Here is a 20196-nt window from a genome sequence, read left to right on the forward strand (position 1 = left end):
GTATTTTACTCCTACTTTATACTATGTCAAACCTAAACTCTCATGTATGTATACATGTGTACTATGTCACCACTATATATGGTGAACTGGACCTCTTTTTGGTCAATTTTTATTTGATATATGGTAATTTTACATACTATTCATCACACTCTCTTTATCACTAATCCAACTTTCACTGAGGTATATATATATACATTCAGTTACTTCCCCATACATTATGGACCCTCTTTTAAGGTCCTTTCTATATATGCTTTTATCTTGCAGGGACGCCTTCCTATGACCTCAGTACGCCGCTCCGGCTTGCACGCGCCCGGGTTGGGCGGGACGGGAGTTTTTGTCACACCCATATGGTGACTGCAGCCTACCATCCTGCATTTTTCGCCATCTAGGTAGCCAGACTCATATCAGCTACAATACCAATACTCACTGCCAGATCCTGTCCTCCCTCCGTGTTCCTTTTTGTTTTTGTTTTTACAAACCTTCACAAGCAATTACTTACATAGTCTCAGGTAGGTGATCAATTGATCATCCTAATCTCTTATCTAATATTATTCTAGGTTTTACCAACCTCCTGACCCTCTCTCCTTTTCATCCCCTCCCCAATTAGCCTAGATGAAACTCTCTCTCTCTCAATCTTGCCCCTGAAGAAGGATCGTACAGATATTTAGTACCCCGAAACGCGTCGGGCTGGAGAAGAGTCTTCTTGCCATTTATTGTGTTTTGTTTGTTCATCATGGCTACTACGTAGTTTTACTGTGTTATAGTATACATTTATTGCTTGTTTTTATCCAATGTACTTTTCAATACCAATAAAATTAAATCTTTTTTATTGTATACTAAAACGTCCTTTACACTTTCTTATACACTCCACCCGTATTGTCCTTGCAAGTGCCTGAAAAGTCCATCCAGGGGAACCCTTTTGTCTTGTTTCTATAGTATTTTGGACGTGGCACGGCCCCTTTTCCTAAACTAGTTGGTCATCCCCCATTTTCTGTTCAATGTTTCTTTGGTAGCAAATACCATTCCCCATTTGACCAACACTCTTTAGGTTATTATACAAACTTCATACTATATTTATATCACCCCTAGGGGATTGAATTTCCTCCCTTTTATTTCCCCCCCCCTTCCCCCCTTGGGGTAGTATTGCTCCCCCTTTTTTTTTTTTTCTCCTTTTATATTCAATATTTCCCCTTTACAAAATGACTTCTGAAAGTGAGACTTCCCATTTCGAAAATATATTTGTAGGTCAGGATTGGGAAACCTTGATGCAACAATATTTAGACAAATTTGGTGACACGGATCGAACTGAAGCAGAGATTTCCTCCTTGTTTTTCAAACTTTCCAAAAACCTAGAAAAAAAGTCCTCATTCTTTTGGCATGTGAGATCATTTCAAGAATATATGAAGAGCAATATCAACCCGTTGGGTCTGCGCATCCAGATCTTCCCCACCTTGGAGGATCTGGATGCGACTTTTAGATCCACATGGGAGAGCGCTCTGCAGACGTGCTCACGCACTCTTATGCAGATACTTATAGACGAGTATACGAAAAGATCTTCAGCACTGGATATCGAAATTACCAGGATCTGTGAACTTTTAAAAAAATTCCAGGCACACCCCTCAGTCTCCACCAAAGAGAATAAACTTAAAATTCACCTTGAATCCTTCAATAAAAATATTCTGATCAAGAAAAATTCTAAATTCCATAGGGACAAAAATGCATTTGAAGCCGGAAAGGCTTACAAATGGAATCAGAACAACAGGACAACCAGGCATTACTATACACCTCAAAATCCCCCTCCTAATAAATCAGCATCACATATTCCCCCACTCATTGTCCCGAAAGCCAAACCTTCCCTTGGCACTAAACGCCAACTTTCTGGTGATTCCATTCCAGACCAGAAGTCCAAAAAATCCAGTGCAGAAAAGAAGTCCAACCCCCCTCCTACCACACACTCCGACAATACCATGAGAGGACCCCCGTCCAACCACTCTATACAAGCACACCCACCCCTCCCTTCTCAAAACACTAGCAATGCACATGAGCCCAGCCGCAACGATTCTTCTTTTTTAGATCTAGTGTTGGCTGGCTTAAAACCACCTCCACCAAATCTCAATACCTACACACAGTTGACACTGTAAATCCGTCACCCAACATTGGTATTTATTTAGACAACGATTTGAGCATTATCAACTTATCCTCTCACTCCCTCACCACCAACGAAATTTCCATCCTGAAAAAAGGATTGAATTTCTGTCCAGACCATAGACTGGACAAATTTGAATTCTATAAAGATCTCCAACTCTTTATCCGGAAAGTTATCCTTAGGAAACTTTATCAGAAACAGGATACTAAAACCACCACTACCCCCCAGGAAAACCGTGCTCTGGACCAGCTTGTTGCACTATTGGAGGAGAGTGACACATCTGATTTGATCGATCAGATTGACCTCTCACGTATCCTTCAACAAATAGACGACCCATACACTCACTCCCACCCGGGTACCTCCAAACTAAAGAAAAAATCGGACTTGTGCCCACCACCAAGCACGTGTCCGAATGCAGCAATCTTCCTTAAACTGGTCAACAATGATCTGGAGAAATTGAGAACCAAACAACAGGAACCCCCTAACCTAAACTCTAAAGAACTAGAGGCACTTAACTCTCTAAAGGCTAATGACACCATTACCATAAAACCCTCTGATAAGGGCGGTAATGTTGTGGTATTGGACAACAACCACTACACTAGGATGTGCAACAAAATTCTCAACAATGCAGACTGGTATCGTCGTATGCCGGCCTCCATCGTTGAGAAGTATAACAAGGAATTCTATGCATTGGTTGACTCTGCATTTCTCAACCATACTATCAGTAAAGCTACCTGGACTTTTGTAAGAAATAATTTTCCCAAGACCCCTACGTTTTATGCACTCCCCAAAGTGCACAAAAACCTCAGAGACCCACCGGGCAGGCCGATTATTTCCGGTGTGGGCTCAATAAGCGAAAATGCCAGCAAACTCATTGATGAACATCTCAGACCCCTTGTGGTATCCCTAGCATCCTATGTAAAGGACACTGGTCATTTATTACAAATTTTGGACCACCTCTCTATCTCGGATCGAGCTCTACTAGTTACTATTGACGTGGAGACACTCTATAGCTCCATTCCACATGTATTGGGTTTGGCAGCCATTAGACACATACTCCAGAGAAGATCGCACTCCGTTTCTAGTTACGATGAATTCATCATTGAACTGCTCGAGTACATCCTTACCCATAATGTTTTCACCTTCCTCGGCTCCCACTACCTCCAGGTGCAGGGAGTGGCGATGGGGACATGTTGTGCCCCGTCGTACGCTAACCTGTACCTGGGGGAGTGGGAGAGAGCTCTGTTCACAGATGAGAGCCTCACTCTATACACCAACCACATTCACACGTGGTGTCGTTACATAGACGACATCCTGGTTGTGTGGGAGGGTCCCTCGGATGTACTCGAGCAGTTCATACTTCGGATGAATAAGAATGATTTTAATCTTACATTCACCATGTCCTTTGATGATATTCGTGTAACTTTTCTGGATGTCGAGATTTTCAAGAATGGACAGGGCAAACTCTCCACCAGATTGTTTAGGAAAAGTACGGCTGGCAATACCATACTGCACGCTGCTAGCTTTCATCCCAAACCCCTAATCGACTCCATTCCCTACTCTCAGTACATTAGAATTAAGCGCAACTGCACAGATAACAGTAGCTTTCTTATAGAGGCTGGTGCCCTCCGAGATAGGTTGCTACTACGGGGCTACTCTCATAAATCTCTTAAAAGAGCATTTCGCAAAGCCAACAACAAACCCAGACAAACACTCCTCCATCCCACCAAACAACAAAAAGATTCTCACCCACTCAGTATTATTACAACTTACCATAAACAACATCGCCAAACCAAAAGAATAATCGAAAAATATTGGCACTTACTGGCCCTGGACCCTAGTCTAGGCCATTTAGTCCCAGAGAAGCCTCACTTTACCTTTAAAAGAGCCACCTCCATTGGTGACCTGATCACCAAAAGTGAGTTCAAACCATCTACAATTCATTGCAAATATAGGGGAACTTTTGCCTGCGGCTCATGCCACTACTGTGGCTACATGCTCACCCAAAGAAACCCTACGCTTCCAAACGGAAAACCCTTCTTTCCAAAACACTTTGCAAACTGCAGAACCACTGGAGTGGTTTATCTACTCCAGTGCAACTGCGGCTGCTTTTACATAGGAAAGACGAAACTTGAGTTCTGGCGACGAGCCTACAGACATATTGTGGCTATGAAAACAGCAGACCCTGACCTACCCCTTGGCCGACATGTAACTTTGGTACATGGAGGCAAATTTCCCTCCATTAAATTTTTAATTTTGGACCGCATACACCCCAGCCCCAGAGGGGGTGATTGGAATAAAATCCTACTCCAGAGAGAACTTAAATGGATCCACTTACTCAAGGCCACCATACCCCCAGGCCTTAATGAAGCGGTTTGTTTTAAACCCTTCCTACAAGGCTTTAATTCCGGAGGTATGGAAAAGTAGGGCCACGGTCACGTTAAAAGAATAGATAGATACATTCCTGGTTTCTCCACACTTTATTGATTTGTTACAGCTGCCAACTTTCTTGTTTTTGACTATTTTTGTACACCAAGCTGTAGGTCTGTCATATACATGCTCCCCTTCTTTCCCCTTCCCTTCCTTTCCCCCTCCACCTTTCCCCTTCCTTTCCCTTCTTTCCCTCCCCCCTTTCCCCATCCCCCTCCAGCACTATATCTATTAATGTATATTTATAAATATGAATTTACGTACTTCCCTATCTATTTTTCCAGTTGATACCCCAGGGGACCATGTATCCCGATTCACCATCAGCTTGGTAACTTTCCCTTGTATGAACATGTAACTAGAATTCCCCTCCTTTCCCAGCTGTTGTGTTCCCTATCTCTGCCCTCATACTGTTTCTGTATACAATGTATCCATGTTGGCTATCTCTTCCCTCCCCCCTCCCTTTTTAGCTAAATATGTATTTGGGCTTATTGTATAGTCTTTATTGGTTTCTGTACTTGTACATCCTCTATATGTATAGAGGCCTGCTGATTAGTTATATTTGTCACACTATGTATTACTCTACTATGCTTATTGTCCCTTGTATTAATTTACAATTCAAAATCTGCAGTACCACCTAAGCTCCTCCCCCCCCTTTTACTCTGCCAGCAACTAACTCATTTTGTTTATAGGCGGTCTCTATACACTGGGAGAAATATATACTTGTATGTTTTACCATTTGTTATTCCATCTCCTTGGTATGCAATTTGTCACATTATCCTTCTGGGCTATCTACTGTGACACAGTCTCCCTTCCCCCGTCCTCCCCGGGGCGCGGGTGGTCGGAGCGACTGCCCGGCACGGTAAGCCGCTACAAGACTATCTTGGGCGGCGTTCAGGGAGGCATCTGGGCGTTTCTCCATTCCACACCCATCGCCTCCATGTTGCCACTCCGGCGGGCATGCGCAGTCCGCCGGAGTGGCACTTCCGTGCCGGTGGGGTGGGTGTGCGCGACATTACTCCAAACGCTGTCACGTCCGCGCGTGCGCTGTTGGGGCGGCGCCGCGCACGCCTACCTCGGGGGGTCAGTATAGCACGTCTCTGCCTGTGCTGCTCACACCACAGCTGTGCCTCATTCTGACGCCAGCTGATTGGACTTCCTTACACTTTATCAACCAGCCCCACTCACTTCCTACCAAGGCGTTACAATCGCTGGACGTTTGGTTGTGAGGTTGTGGTTATCCATCCCTTTTTCCATTCAAGGTAGGACTTCTCAGTTACCTGTCCTGTTTTACTTTTACCTTCCTGGACATTTTAGTTCCAGGTACATTTACTACTCCCTTTTTTAGTCATACTAGTTACACTTTACCATTCCCAAGTCCGCTCTGACTCTGGGCTCTATCGGCTATTATTGGTACATCCATTCAGGCTTTACAAACAACACTTGTGTCCTTACCCTTATTTCATATACCATGTTTTTGTTTACAGTCATACCATCATACTGCTTATGTAATACTCACTATTAGGGATGAGCTTCGAGTTCGAGTCGAACTCATGTTCGACTCGAACATTGGCTGTTCGCAAGTTCACCGAACAGCGAACAATTTGGGGTGTTCGCGGCAAATTCGAATGCTGCGGAACACCCTTTAAAAGTCTATGGGAGAAATCAAAAGTGCTAATTTTAAAGGCTAATATGCAAGTTATTGTCATAAAAAGTGTTTGGGGACCCGGGTCCTGCCCCAGGGGACATGGATCAATGCAAAAAAAAGTTTTAAAAACGGCCGTTTTTTCAGGAGCAGTGATTTTAATAATACTTAAAGTCAATCAATAAAAGTGTAATATCCCTTTAAATTTCGTACCTGGGGGGTGTCTATAGTGTGCCTGTAAAGGGGCGCATGTTTCCTGTGTTTAGAACAGTCTGACAGCAAAATGACATTTTGAAGGAAAAAACTCATTTAAAACTACCCGCGGCTATTGCATTGCCGACAATACACATAGAAGTTCATTGATAAAAACGGCATGGGAATTCCCCAAAGGGGAACCCCGAACCAAAATTAAAAAAAAAAAATGACGTGGGGGTCCCCCTAAATTCCATACCAGGCCCTTCAGGTCTGGTATGGATATTAAGGGGAACCCCGGCCAAAATTTAAAAAAAAAAATGACGTGGGGTTCCCCCTAAATTCCATACCAGACCCTTCAGGTCTGGTATGGATTTTAAGGGGAACCCCGCGCCAAAAAAAAAAAAAAACGGCGTGGGGTCCCCCCAAAAATCCATACCAGACCCTTATCCGAGCACGCAACCTGGCAGGCCGCAGGAAAAGAGGGGGGGACGAAAGTGCGGCCCCCCCCTCCTGAACCGTACCAGGCCACATGCCCTCAACATTGGGAGGGTGCTTTGGGGTAGCCCCCCAAAACACCTTGTCCCCATGTTGATGAGGACAAGGGCCTCATCCCCACAACCCTGGCCGGTGGTTGCGGGGGTCTGCGGGCGGGGGGCTTATCGGAATCTGGAAGCCCCCTTTAACAAGGTGACCCCCAGATCCCGGCCCCCCCCCTGTGTGAAATGGTAAGGGGGTACATAAGTACCCCTACCATTTCACGAAAAAAGTGTCAAAAATGTTAAAAATGACAAGAGACAGTTTTTGACAATTCCTTTATTTAAATGCTTCTTCTTTCTTCTATCTTCCTTCATCTTCTGGTTCTTCTGGCTCTTCTGGTTCTTCTGGTTCTTCCTCCGGCGTTCTCGTCCAGCATCTCCTCCGCGGCGTCTTCTATCTTCTTCTCCTCGGGCCGCTCCGCACCCATGGCATGGGGGGGAGGCTCCCGCTCCTCTCTTCTTCTTTTCTTCTCTTCTTCTTTTCTTCTCTTCTTCTTCATTTTCTTCTCCGGGCCGCTCCGCAATCCATGCTGGCATGGAGGGAGGCTCCCGCTGTGTGACGGCGCTCCTCGTCTGACAGTTCTTAAATAACGGGGGGGGCGGGGCCACCCGGTGACCCCGCCCCCCTCTGACGCACGGTGACTTGACGGGACTTCCCTGTGGCATTCCCCGTGACGTCACAGGGAAGTCCCGTCAAGTCACCGTGCGTCAGAGGGGGGCGGGGTCACCGGGTGGCCCCGCCCCCCCGTTATTTAAGAACTGTCAGACGAGGAGCGCCGTCACACAGCGGGAGCCTCCCTCCATGCCAGCATGGATTGCGGAGCGGCCCGGAGAAGAAAATGAAGAAGAAGAGAAGAAGAGAAGAAAAGAAGAAAAGAAGAAAAGAAGAAGAGAAGAAGAGAAGAGCGGGAGCCTCCCCCCCATGCCATGGGTGCGGAGCGGCCCGAGGAGAAGAAGACAGAAGACGCCGCGGAGGAGATGCTGGACGAGAACGCCGGAGGAAGAACCAGAAGAACCAGAAGAGCCAGAAGAACCAGAAGATGAAGGAAGATAGAAGAAAGAAGAAGCATTTAAATAAAGGAATTGTCAAAAACTGTCTCTTGTCATTTTTAACATTTTTGACACTTTTTTCGTGAAATGGTAGGGGTACCCCCTTACCATTTCACACAGGGGGGGGGCCGGGATCTGGGGGTCACCTTGTTAAAGGGGGCTTCCAGATTCCGATAAGCCCCCCGCCCGCAGACCCCCACAACCACCGGCCAGGGTTGTGGGGATGAGGCCCTTGTCCTCATCAACATGGGGACAAGGTGTTTTGGGGGGCTACCCCAAAGCACCCTCCCAATGTTGAGGGCATGTGGCCTGGTACGGTTCAGGAGGGAGGGGGGGCCGCACTCTTGTCCCCCCCTCTTTTCCTGCGGCCTGCCAGGTTGCGTGCTCGGATAAGGGTCTGGTATGGATTTTTGGGGGGGCCCCACGCCGTTTTTTTTTTTTTTTTTGGCGCGGGGTTCCCCTTAAAATCCATACCAGACCTGAAGGGTCTGGTATGGAATTTAGGGGGAACCCCACGTCATTTTTTTTTTTAAATTTTGGCCGGGGTTCCCCTTAATATCCATACCAGACCTGAAGGGCCTGGTATGGAATTTAGGGGGACCCCCACGTCATTTTTTTTTTTTAATTTTGGTTCGGGGTTCCCCTTTGGGGAATTCCCATGCCGTTTTTATCAATGAACTTCTATGTGTATTGTCGGCAATGCAATAGCCGCGGGTAGTTTTAAATGAGTTTTTTCCTTCAAAATGTCATTTTGCTGTCAGACTGTTCTAAACACAGGAAACATGCGCCCCTTTACAGGCACACTATAGACACCCCCCAGGTACGAAATTTAAAGGGATATTACACTTTTATTGTTTGACTTTAAGCATTATTAAAATCACTGCTCCTGAAAAAACGGCCGTTTTTAAAACTTTTTTTTGCATTGATCCATGTCCCCTGGGGCAGGACCCAGGTCCCCAAACACTTTTTATGACAATAACTTGCATATAAGCCTTGAAAATTAGCACTTTTGATTATTCATGTTCGTGTCCCATAGACTTTAACGATGTTCGCATGTTCGAACGAACTTTTTTCCTGTTCGCATGTTCTGGTGCGAACCGAACAGGGGGGTGTTCGGCTCATCCCTACTCACTATGGAAACACTCCATTATATACACGTATCATACTGGCTTTGGACATGTAATGGTGTATTTTACTCCTACTTTATACTATGTCAAACCTAAACTCTCATGTATGTATACATGTGTACTATGTCACCACTATATATGGTGAACTGGACCTCTTTTTGGTCAATTTTTATTTGATATATGGTAATTTTACATACTATTCATCACACTCTCTTTATCACTAATCCAACTTTCACTGAGGTATATATATATACATTCAGTTACTTCCCCATACATTATGGACCCTCTTTTAAGGTCCTTTCTATATATGCTTTTATCTTGCAGGGACGCCTTCCTATGACCTCAGTACGCCGCTCCGGCTTGCACGCGCCCGGGTTGGGCGGGACGGGAGTTTTTGTCACACCCATATGGTGACTGCAGCCTACCATCCTGCATTTTTCGCCATCTAGGTAGCCAGACTCATATCGGCTACAATACCAATACTCACTGCCAGATCCTGTCCTCCCTCCGTGTTCCTTTTTGTTTTTGTTTTTACAAACCTTCACAAGCAATTACTTACATAGTCTCAGGTAGGTGATCAATTGATCATCCTAATCTCTTATCTAATATTATTCTAGGTTTTACCAACCTCCTGACCCTCTCTCCTTTTCATCCCCTCCCCAATTAGCCTAGATGAAACTCTCTCTCAATCTTGCCCCTGAAGAAGGATCGTACAGATATTTAGTACCCCGAAACGCGTCGGGCTGGAGAAGAGTCTTCTTGCCATTTATTGTGTTTTGTTTGTTCATCATGGCTACTACGTAGTTTTACTGTGTTATTGTATACATTTATTGCTTGTTTTTATCCAATGTACTTTTCAATACCAATAAAATTAAATCTTTTTTATTGTATACTAAAACGTCCTTTACACTTTCTTATACACTCCACCCGTATTGTCCTTGCAAGTGCCTGAAAAGTCAATCCAGGGGAACCCTTTTGTCTTGTTTCTATAGTATTTTGGACGTGGCATGGCCCCTTTTCCTAAACTAGTTGGTCATCCCCCATTTTCTGTTCATTGAAATCAATGGGCAGCGTTGCTGAAGCACCTGCAAAGCGCTTCAGCAGCAGTGCTTTTGCGGGCGCTATTAACCTATTAATTAATATTCTGCCGCTAGCGGGGGTTAAAAGTGCCCCGCTAGCGGCCGAAAAACGCAGCTAAAATGACGGTAAAGCGCCGCTAAAACTAGCGGCACTTTACCGCCGATGCTCTCACCACCCCAGTGTGACAGTAGCCTTAGTCACTGATTGAAATCATCACTAGTGAAAAATAAATGAATACTAATTTCATAAATATATCCCATAGTTTGTGACTCTATAACTTTTGCGCAAACCAATCAATATATGCTTACTGGGATTTTTTTATCAAAAATATGTAGCAGAATACATATTGGCCTAAATTGATGAAGAAATTTGATTATTTACATTTTTTGTAGGATATGTTTTATACCAAAAAGTAAAAAATATTGTTTGTTTTTTTCAAAATTGGCGGTCTTTTTTTTGTTTATAGTGCAAAAAATAAAAACCGCAGAGGAGATCAAATGCCACCAAAAGAAATCTCTATTTGTGGGAGAAAAGGACATACATTTTATTTGGGTACAGTGTCGCATGACCACACAATTGTCAGTTAAAGTAACACAGTGCCATATCGTAAACAATGGCCTGGTCATGAAGGGGTGTAAATCTTCTGGCGCTGAAGTGGTTGGCTACTGACTCCCATTTGGCCAATTTGATAAATGAATGGGTTAAAAACCCTTAGGGCACTATCACTACATTTTCTGTTTATAATACAGTCAGCCACCCTAGCATATTGTACTGTATGTTTCATGGTGTAAATGCTGATATTAACATTTTTAGATTGATGTTCTACTACTGAATAGACAATGGTGCCAATCTGTATAGTTACATGTATTTGTACACACTAGACAAGCGGAACATCCAACAAATTACTTAATATTTTGAACCTGAGTATTTGTCAGGTTTCAACAGCAAGGAGACCAGACACATAGCTACACTAGGAAACTGAGACCAACAAACAAATTATATATCCTTAAAGTGAGGTTTATTAACAGTGAACAGACACCAATAAACATACACAGCAAACAATGAGCAAACCCCAAGACAAAATAACTGAAGACCCTGAACAACTAACTATATACAAATACAATATAAGGGACAAGGGTACAGGGAATGCAAGGAAGCAAGGAAGGGGGGATCACGACTGGGTACTTGAGCAGGAGCAAGTCAGAGGGAGGCAGGAGCAAGGCAGAGGGGTACAGGAAGCTTCTGGACAGGTATCAGGCACAACTGGCAGCAGGGAGGCAATCAGAGTAGTGACCCACCGGGGTCAGGGAGAAGCAGCCTTACCTAGCCACCTAATGTCTGAATGCAGGGGTGGCTGATAATTTCAGCCTGCTGGCCCTTGGGAAACACCTGCTGGTGGACACTGGAGCTGAAGCAAACAGTCCAGAGCAGCACAGTGCCACCAGAAGGTGAACTCATTTCTAACATTGCTTTAGGTTGGCTTTCTGAGGTCAGGGTATGAAAGGCAGATATTTTTTCAGAGAGTTCAGCAGCCTAGGAAAAGTAATGTACAGCACGGAGTACAACAGTTTGTGTTACTTGGTCCATTGTTACTTTGATGATCAGTGGAGAAGTGTGTGAAAACTTTTTATGTAGAATTGAGCAGCAGAGTTTTCTTGTAACTTTACCCAATATCATTTTTATTTTCTTTCTTTGCTGAAAGGGTTAGGATTATCAATATTAAAACTAATTATCAAAATTTCCATGTTCGTCAAATACACCACTAGAAAGTATGTGTAATGCCGCATATACACGAGCGGACTTCACGGCAGACTTTGTCCTGCGGACTTTTCTACGTACTTTACGACGGACTTTACGAATGAAGGGATTTGCCTACACACGATCAACCAAAGTCCGACGGATTCGTACGTGATGACGTACGACCGGACTAAAACAAGGAAGTTCATAGCCAGTAGCCAAAAGCTGCCCTAGCGTCATTTTTTGTCCGTCGGACAGACGAGCGGACTTTTCGACCGGACTCGAGTCCGTCGAAAAGATTTGAAACATGTTTCATTTCTAGGTCCGTCGAACTTTTGGGGAAAAAAAGTCAGCTTGAGCCCACACACGACCGAATTGTCCGACGGACTCCGGTCTGCCGAACCAAGTATGCCGTAAAGTCCGGTCATGTGTACACGGCATAAATATATATAAGGGTGAAATAGCAACACTACTGTGTGGATTCCTGAAGGCCCCAGTTTAACTTTGCAAATAATATTCAAAACTGTGCAAGGAAAATAAAAAACAGCATTTTTTTCTTTCATGTGATTGGATGATGGAGACAATTAATTACCAAAATAAAGCTTCCTTTGCAAAGTGAACTATTTGCCTTTAGAAAATCAAATTTTTTTTCAAATTGGATTGGGATTTAGTGTTCCAGGATTTATATTTTTGGGGGAGGTATAATTTATTTCATTTTAGTGGAGTTTTATTTTTTGTTTAGAGCTCTGCAGCACAGGCTCACACTAATGCTTAGTGGAATGCTATCCTAACATCAACTTAATAAATACATTACCTTAGAACCCAACAGGGTCGAACATTTGTTCTGGGACTTTTGGATGAAACTCAATCTAAAGTTTACATGACGGAAAAAAATGCTGAGATATTCCCAAAGTATTATACCTCTCTTTATAACCTTCCTTGCTCGGAACCGACTACTGAAGATGCTACTAGACATAGTGCCATTAAGGCATACCTGCAGAACTCGGGCCTCCCCTGCCTGTCGGAGGACGAGTTGGCAGCTCTGGAGGAACCCCAGTCAGCAGAAGAATCTGCTCTGGCCATTTCTCACAGGAAAACAGGTAGGGCCCCTGGCCCAGACAGCTACTCACTTCTTTGGCCTGTTTTCTGGGTTTGGACGCTGCAGTATCATTAAAATGAATGTTATGCCACATTTACTTTATCCACTTCTGGCCCTTCCGGTCCACGTTCCGGGCTCCTTCTTATGAGCAGTAAATCAAGCTTTTGCCCAATTCCTTTGGGTCCAGAAGCCACCTCACCTCAGTCAATCGATACTGTGTCTACCTAAGTTATTGAGCGGAATGGCTCTACCAGACATTACCCTCTGCCGTGCAGTGTGCCATATGATGAGGGTACTGGATCGGCACCTTCATGAACCTCTTAAACATTGGGTACAGATTGAGTGGACGCTGGTGGAGTCACCATTAGATTCCTTACTCTGGTGGCAATTGGGCCTACCTACCTCGGTTCTCAATCACTCTACTCTGGGTGAGACTTGGTGGATTTGTTCTAAGGTTTTCAGGTCCTCCCATATCTTTCCATATCCTCCCAAAACACCCAGATCCTTCTCCACCATTGATTCCCCCAGTTGTACTCCCCCTAGTATGTATGATGCATACATATTCTTAGCCCCCAAGTGCATAACTTTACATTTATCAACATTAAACCTCATTTGCCACATAGTTGCCCAATTAAACAATGCATTGAGGTAGGCTTGTAAGTTGGAGATATTATGTAAGATGATACTAAGCTAAGCAGGACAATAACTTCTCAGCAGGATGTGGAAACCTTGCAAGAAGATCTGAACAAATTAATGGGGTGGGCAACTACATGGCAAATGAGGTTTAATGTAGAAAAATGTAACATAATGTATTTGAATGGCAAAAATATGAATGCAATCTATACACTAGGGGGAGAGCCTCTGGGGGAATCTAGGATGGAAAAGGACCTGGGGGTCCTAGTAGATGATAGGCTCAGCAATGGCATGCAATGCTGCTGCTAACAAAGCAAACAAAGCTTGTGGGTTACTGAAGGTGAGACAGCAGCCTCAGAAGCACAGTGGCTTAGGAGTGCCTGAGGTCAGTCCTGTAGTCTGTATGGCTGGTTGTCTGTGGATGGGTGTGCAGCAGGCAGGCAGGCAGGTGCTGGTTAGGCAGACCAGGGCCATGGCAGGCTGGGAATGCAGCTAGAGCAGGATCCAGATGCGGATTGCAGAGCAGAGCCATGACAGGCTGGATGAGCAGGTGCAGGGTCAGGCAAGCCGGGTCACTAATGTTCAGGCAGATAAACAGAGCAGCAGGCAGAAGAGGAGTCCAAAACAAGCTGGGATATCAAGCAGACAGCATTAGTGAGAACAAGCTGGATCAAGATCAGAGGTCAGCACAGGTAACAGGTCAGAACACACAGAAGCTGCATACCAAACAGCAATGAGTCTATGCAGAAGCTCAGTTAAAATAGCCCGCCTGGCATATGCGCATATGCCGACGCCCAAATGCGCATACGTCGATGTGCCAATGCGCTAGTGCGCATGCATGTACGCCAAGTGTACTGCGGACCTGTCTTTCCTGACAAGCTGTCTGTGGATTTTCGGATCGCTGGTACGGTGCTTTCAAAAGCTGATTTGACTTTTTCATCAGACAGAAGATGAATGTGCAGGCTATAAAATTTTTGTCGGATGTGAACTCAACATCTGATTTTCGGATGGTCAGTACAGAAATTGTCACACAAAAGTCAAAAGTACAAACACGCATGCTCAGAATCAAGGAACGAGCCGGAAGAGTCCGTAATCTAGAATTAACATTCGTGAAGCGCCAGCTAATACAATGACGAAATGCAGCGCACATTCTCATCTTCTTTAATGGGATACTAATTAAGCTGCTTTGCTGGTGATACTGATGTAGTTTTCCCAAACATATTTTAAAAGGCATTTGTTTTGTACGATCTGAAAATCACAAATCAACGCTCACCAAAATTATACTAGCTTCTACTAACACAAAATTAGCATAAGGAGCCCAAAGTGTGGCGCTTGAGAAATTAACTTTCTCTTTATACTCTCATAGTACGTCACTAAGTTTATGTTTGTCAAACGACAATTTGCGGATAGTTAGTATGCTAGACAAAATCCTGCGCACACGCTTTTGACAAAAATCAGACGCTCGGTCGTCCAACAATCAAACCATGTGTACGAGGCCTAAGGTTTGACCTCATATTATATGGTTTTGGTAAATCTGAAGACAGAAATCTGCAGAAAATCTTTAAACCCCATACACACTTTTTGAAGATTTTTGTCTTCAGATTTACCAAAACCATATAAATTGAGGTCAAACCTTAAAGCCTCGTACACACGGTACACACGGTACACACAGTACGATTGTTGGCCAACCAAAGGAATTATATACCTTGACGACCACCCTGGTTATGCAGGCAGACCACCGGGACCCTCGGATCAGTGAGACACCACATGAGACACGGGAAACAGGCTGAGTACAACAGTAGCTTATATACAAGTAAAACAAAGAAGGGAGGAGCTGCGTTCTAATATAGACGTGTCTAAGGGTTATACTAACTTACACTCAGTACTTTCTTATCATGAGTTAGACTGCTGACTAGATAACAAGAAATAGCTGATGACTTGCTGACACAGGATGTTGCTCCGGGAATCGGCTTAACCACAGTAACTCATAGGGTGTGGTTCTATGCAAGCTAAGCTGTTTATGGCAAAACTCAAACATACAAAAGTTCATTTCTACTTTATGTAAAATGGAGGGGAATCTAAAATGGAGTCAAGGTTGTTTATACATTTTCTTACAATCCCCTCTTAAGTCATAAACATGACTTACTTTCTCTCCACGGTAACATAATTTGATTTCTTATCATAGTACATGCTAAGGTAGGCTTTATTAGCAGCAGTGGGTTCAGGGGTTTGGGTAGCTCTAGAAATGATACACATTACAAGTTTGAAACATGCATATAAAAATAACAGAAAAGGCGAAATCATTACAATAGTCATATCAATGTTTTTCAGCCATGAAAATATTCCTCCAAAACTAAATCTTTTGAAAGGATCCCAATTCTTTGCTATGTCTAGTGCTTCTGTTTGTAATGTGTCTACTTCTTTTCTGTGTTGTGAGATTATGTCATAATAATCAGGTATTTCTATACTGGTATTGTGTATCCAAGTACAACATTCATAGTCCAGTCATCTCACATAACCCTGTAAGAGCTGCACTCATACTTTCTATGGCCATGTCATGAAGTTCTAGTTGTTTTCTGATTGCTCTTGTTTTCAAATTTAACTTAGTGATGTCATCTGAATTTTTATCCAGTATTTCATCTATTATCTTAGAATAATTATTTAATTTTTTCATATCAATCCCCCATCCCATCCATGAGGGAAACCAAACCCATGCCATGTCCTTTTAAAGAAACAATTCTCACTTCATTCTATGCTTAAGAAGGTATCTTGGATGCATACTGGCCTCAAGTAGGTGGTCTCCTTTATTGCTACCCATTACTCCCATAATCAGGATTAAAGAGGCCAAATAACACCATCCCTGGACATGGAGGGGGACCCAAAGATAGCATACCTTCCCACAACACACATAGACACTTTGTCCTAGTGCAAATGGTTTCTTAGCAATAAGCCCATGAGTGTTCTTGTTCTGTGCTGCGAGTATGAATTGGTGTAGTATATCACTTACATTATCAGGGAGGGAAGAAAAATTAGACAAGGTGTTGTTTAAATCAGGATCAGATATGTGGAACAGTGAACAGGAGGAGTTTATATGTGGAAATGTTAAATATTGACCCACTGTATGTAGAGGGGTTAGTCTGTGTCTCATTCCCTAAATTAAAACACCAGTCAGGGGAATGACTTCTAGCCATTATTGGAAAAGTAACGGTGTTGTTTATATATAAACTTGATATGTTGGTTAAAACAATGGGAAAAGTTCAGAAAAAGGTGATATTTAAAGGCACAGCCATAAGGGGAATATGGGCTGTACTAGGATGCAGTTTACTACATATCCAACATTTCTCATACCCTGATTTCTGGGCATAATTATATTTGAATTTCAGTAGCAAAATTTTGTCTGTAAAACTATCGTTTTTAACGCCTTCATTATTTGATTGTGTATTATCGGTGGTGTTATTGGGTGACCCACATATGCCTTTAAGGGCTCCCAAGTCCTCAGGATGATAAATACAATTAGTTATGATCCATGTAGGTAGGAACACTATCAGAGAGATTAGGAACAGAAGGCAAAATGCTTTCCCAGAAGTCTGTGGTGCAATAAGCGAGGTCATCTTGTTCATAGACTTTTTTATCTGCTTCCTCCTCTTTTCGAGGATTTATTTCACCTGTTTCACCTCCTTTATCCTTGGCTTGCTTCTTAAGTGTTTGATTCACCTTCACATGACTAGCATGAATCCAGGACTGTCGTCCCTCAGTAAGGATTGCAGTACGTGTGACTGCGATCACAGTGGTTGGGGGTCCGAACGGGTACTCTTGCTTCTTAGTACGATCCAGCTGTTGGACCACCACTACGTCTCTTACCTGGAAAGGGTGTGTAGGTTCCTGTGAAGAGAAAGGAGAGATGCGAGCAACATTTCTTTCAACTCTGTCCTGAGTTTCAATGAGTTTCCTAATACACTCTCCCTGTATTACTTCTAGGTCCCCTCTTTCTAACATAAGTGTTTGTCTGACCCACGGGGTGGAAAATGGCCTATGCATAAGGACCTCAAATGGAGAGTTTCCTGTTTTCTTAGAAGGGGTCATTCTTATTTCGGCCAAAGCTGCTGGTAGGACTTTCTGCCACTTATTATACAGTATGTGCCTCCTGTTGCTTTTCTTATTTTATCTTTAATGGTTCTGTTCATTCTCTCAACAATACCTGAACTCTGCGGGTGGTAAGGTATATGAAATTTACAATCAATTTTAAGTGCTTTCACTAAATCTTGGCACACTTTTGAAATAAAGGCAGGACCATTGTCAGAATTTATTTGGAGCAGGCATCCCCATCTAGGAAAAATTTCCTGCATGAGGATGTTTACAACTGTTTGCACATCTTCTTTTGTGGTTACAAATGCTTCTGCCCATCTGGTCTACTATCACAAGTAAATATTCCTATCTTTTACCTAACTTAGGCATATGGATGAAGTCAATCTGTAAATGTGTAAAAGGTGTGGATAGATATGTAAGGTGTTCATGTTTTGCCTTGTGTGGATTTCTTGGGTTGTTTCGGATGCATGTGATGCATCTGGCAACATATGATTTGACCAAAAAGGGAGGACCTGGGATAAAGAAATCATTGTCCAATAAGTCACATGTGACCTGTCAGCCTCTGTGCCCTACCCCATGATACTGAGAAATAATTAAAGGTGCACTAGCTACAGGTATACATGATCTCCCCTCTTGACAGACAAGTCCGATATCTTGGTATTTCTGCACTCCTGCAATATTCCATTGTTTAATATCTGTGTCTGTAGCATATGTCTGAAGATCTGATAAGGTTTGGTCTAACAGGGGCATTTCAGGTGCAAGTGATGGCATTTGTATTGTAGCTTCTTGTTTAGAAGCTGCTTCCTTTGCTGCTTTCCTTTTGAAATATCATCTTGGTTTGTGGTATTTGTCTTGCAATAGAGGATAGCTATAGAGCGAGGCAATTTAATCACTTCCAAAAGGCTGGACACTAATGTTGAATGTGAAATTGATTTGCCATCTGCTGCTATATACCCTTTTCTTAACCACTTGCTGACCGCTGCACGCCGATATACGTTAGCACAATGGCAGCATCGGGCAAATGAGCGTACCTGTACGTCCCCTTTAAGAGGCGGGGATAGCAGGCGTGTGCCGCCGGAGGCACAAGCACACGCCGTGTACAGCGTGACCATGCCCGCGGGACCTGTGGACTTGGTGTCCGCCGGTCTCCCGGCGATCGTGTCATGGAGCCTCAGAACGGGGAAATGCCTATGTAAACATGGCATTTTCCCATTCTGGCTTGTGTCATGACAGAAATCACTGCTCCCTGTCATTGGGAGCAGTGATTGCTGTCATGTGACTAGTAGTCCATCGCCCTCACAGTTGGGATCACTCCCTAGGACACACCAAACCCTTCATCGCCCCCTAGTGGTTAACCCCTTCACTGCCAGTGTCATTTACACATTAATCAGTGCATTTTTATAGCATTGATCGCTGTATAAATGAGAATGGTCCAAAAATAGTGTCAAAAGTGTCCAATGTGTCTGCCATAATGTCACAGTCTCGATGAAAATCGCAGATCGCCACCATTACTAATGAAAAAAAATGAATAATAAAAATGCCATAAAACTATCCCCTATTTTGTAGACGCTATAACTTTTGCGCAAACCAATCAATATACACTTAATGTGATTTTTTTTACCAAAAATATGTAGAAGAATACATATTGGTCTAAACTGAGGAAAGAAAGAAATTTCTATATATTTTTGGGGAATATTTATTACAGCAAAAAGTAAAAAATATTGCATTTTTCTCAAAATTGTCGTTTTTTTTTTTTGTTTATAGCACAAAAAATAAAAACCGCAGAGGAGATCAAATACCACCAAAAGAAAGCTCTATTTGTCAGAAAAAAAGGACGTCAATTTTTATTTGGGTGCTACGTCGCACAACCGCGCAATTGTCAGTTAAAGTGATGCAGTGCCGAATCGCAAAAAGTGCTCTGGTCAGGAAGGGGGTAAAATCTTCCGGGGCTGAAGCGGTTAACCAGATAATATCAAAATTGTGTACTACACCGAATGCGTATTTAGAATCAATATAAATGTTCACACCTTGTCGTTCAAAGAGCTGCCATGCTCTTGTAAGGGCAATCAGTTCTGCAACCTGTGCACTACATCTACATCAGTGGTCATCAACCCTGTCCTCAGGGCCCACTAACAGACCAGGTTTTATGTATTACCTTGGGGAGATGTAGACTAGAATACTGCAATCACTGAACAGCAAATGATATCACCTGTGATGTATTTCAGTTATCTTGCAAACCTGGCCTGTTAGTGGGCCCTGAGGACAGGGTTGATGACCACTGATCTACATCACTACACCGGCATTGGCACTACTCTTGAAAAAAATGCAATAGGGCAGAGTTTTCCTCCGTGTTCCTGTGCCAGGACTCACGCCATTGTTTTACAATTGTCCATGGCAAACAAGTGAAACATCATGCCATAATCGGGCAATCTGAG

Source organism: Aquarana catesbeiana, linkage group LG05 (genome assembly GCF_042186555.1).
Source record: "Aquarana catesbeiana isolate 2022-GZ linkage group LG05, ASM4218655v1, whole genome shotgun sequence".
NCBI classification, from domain to species: domain Eukaryota; kingdom Metazoa; phylum Chordata; class Amphibia; order Anura; family Ranidae; genus Aquarana; species Aquarana catesbeiana.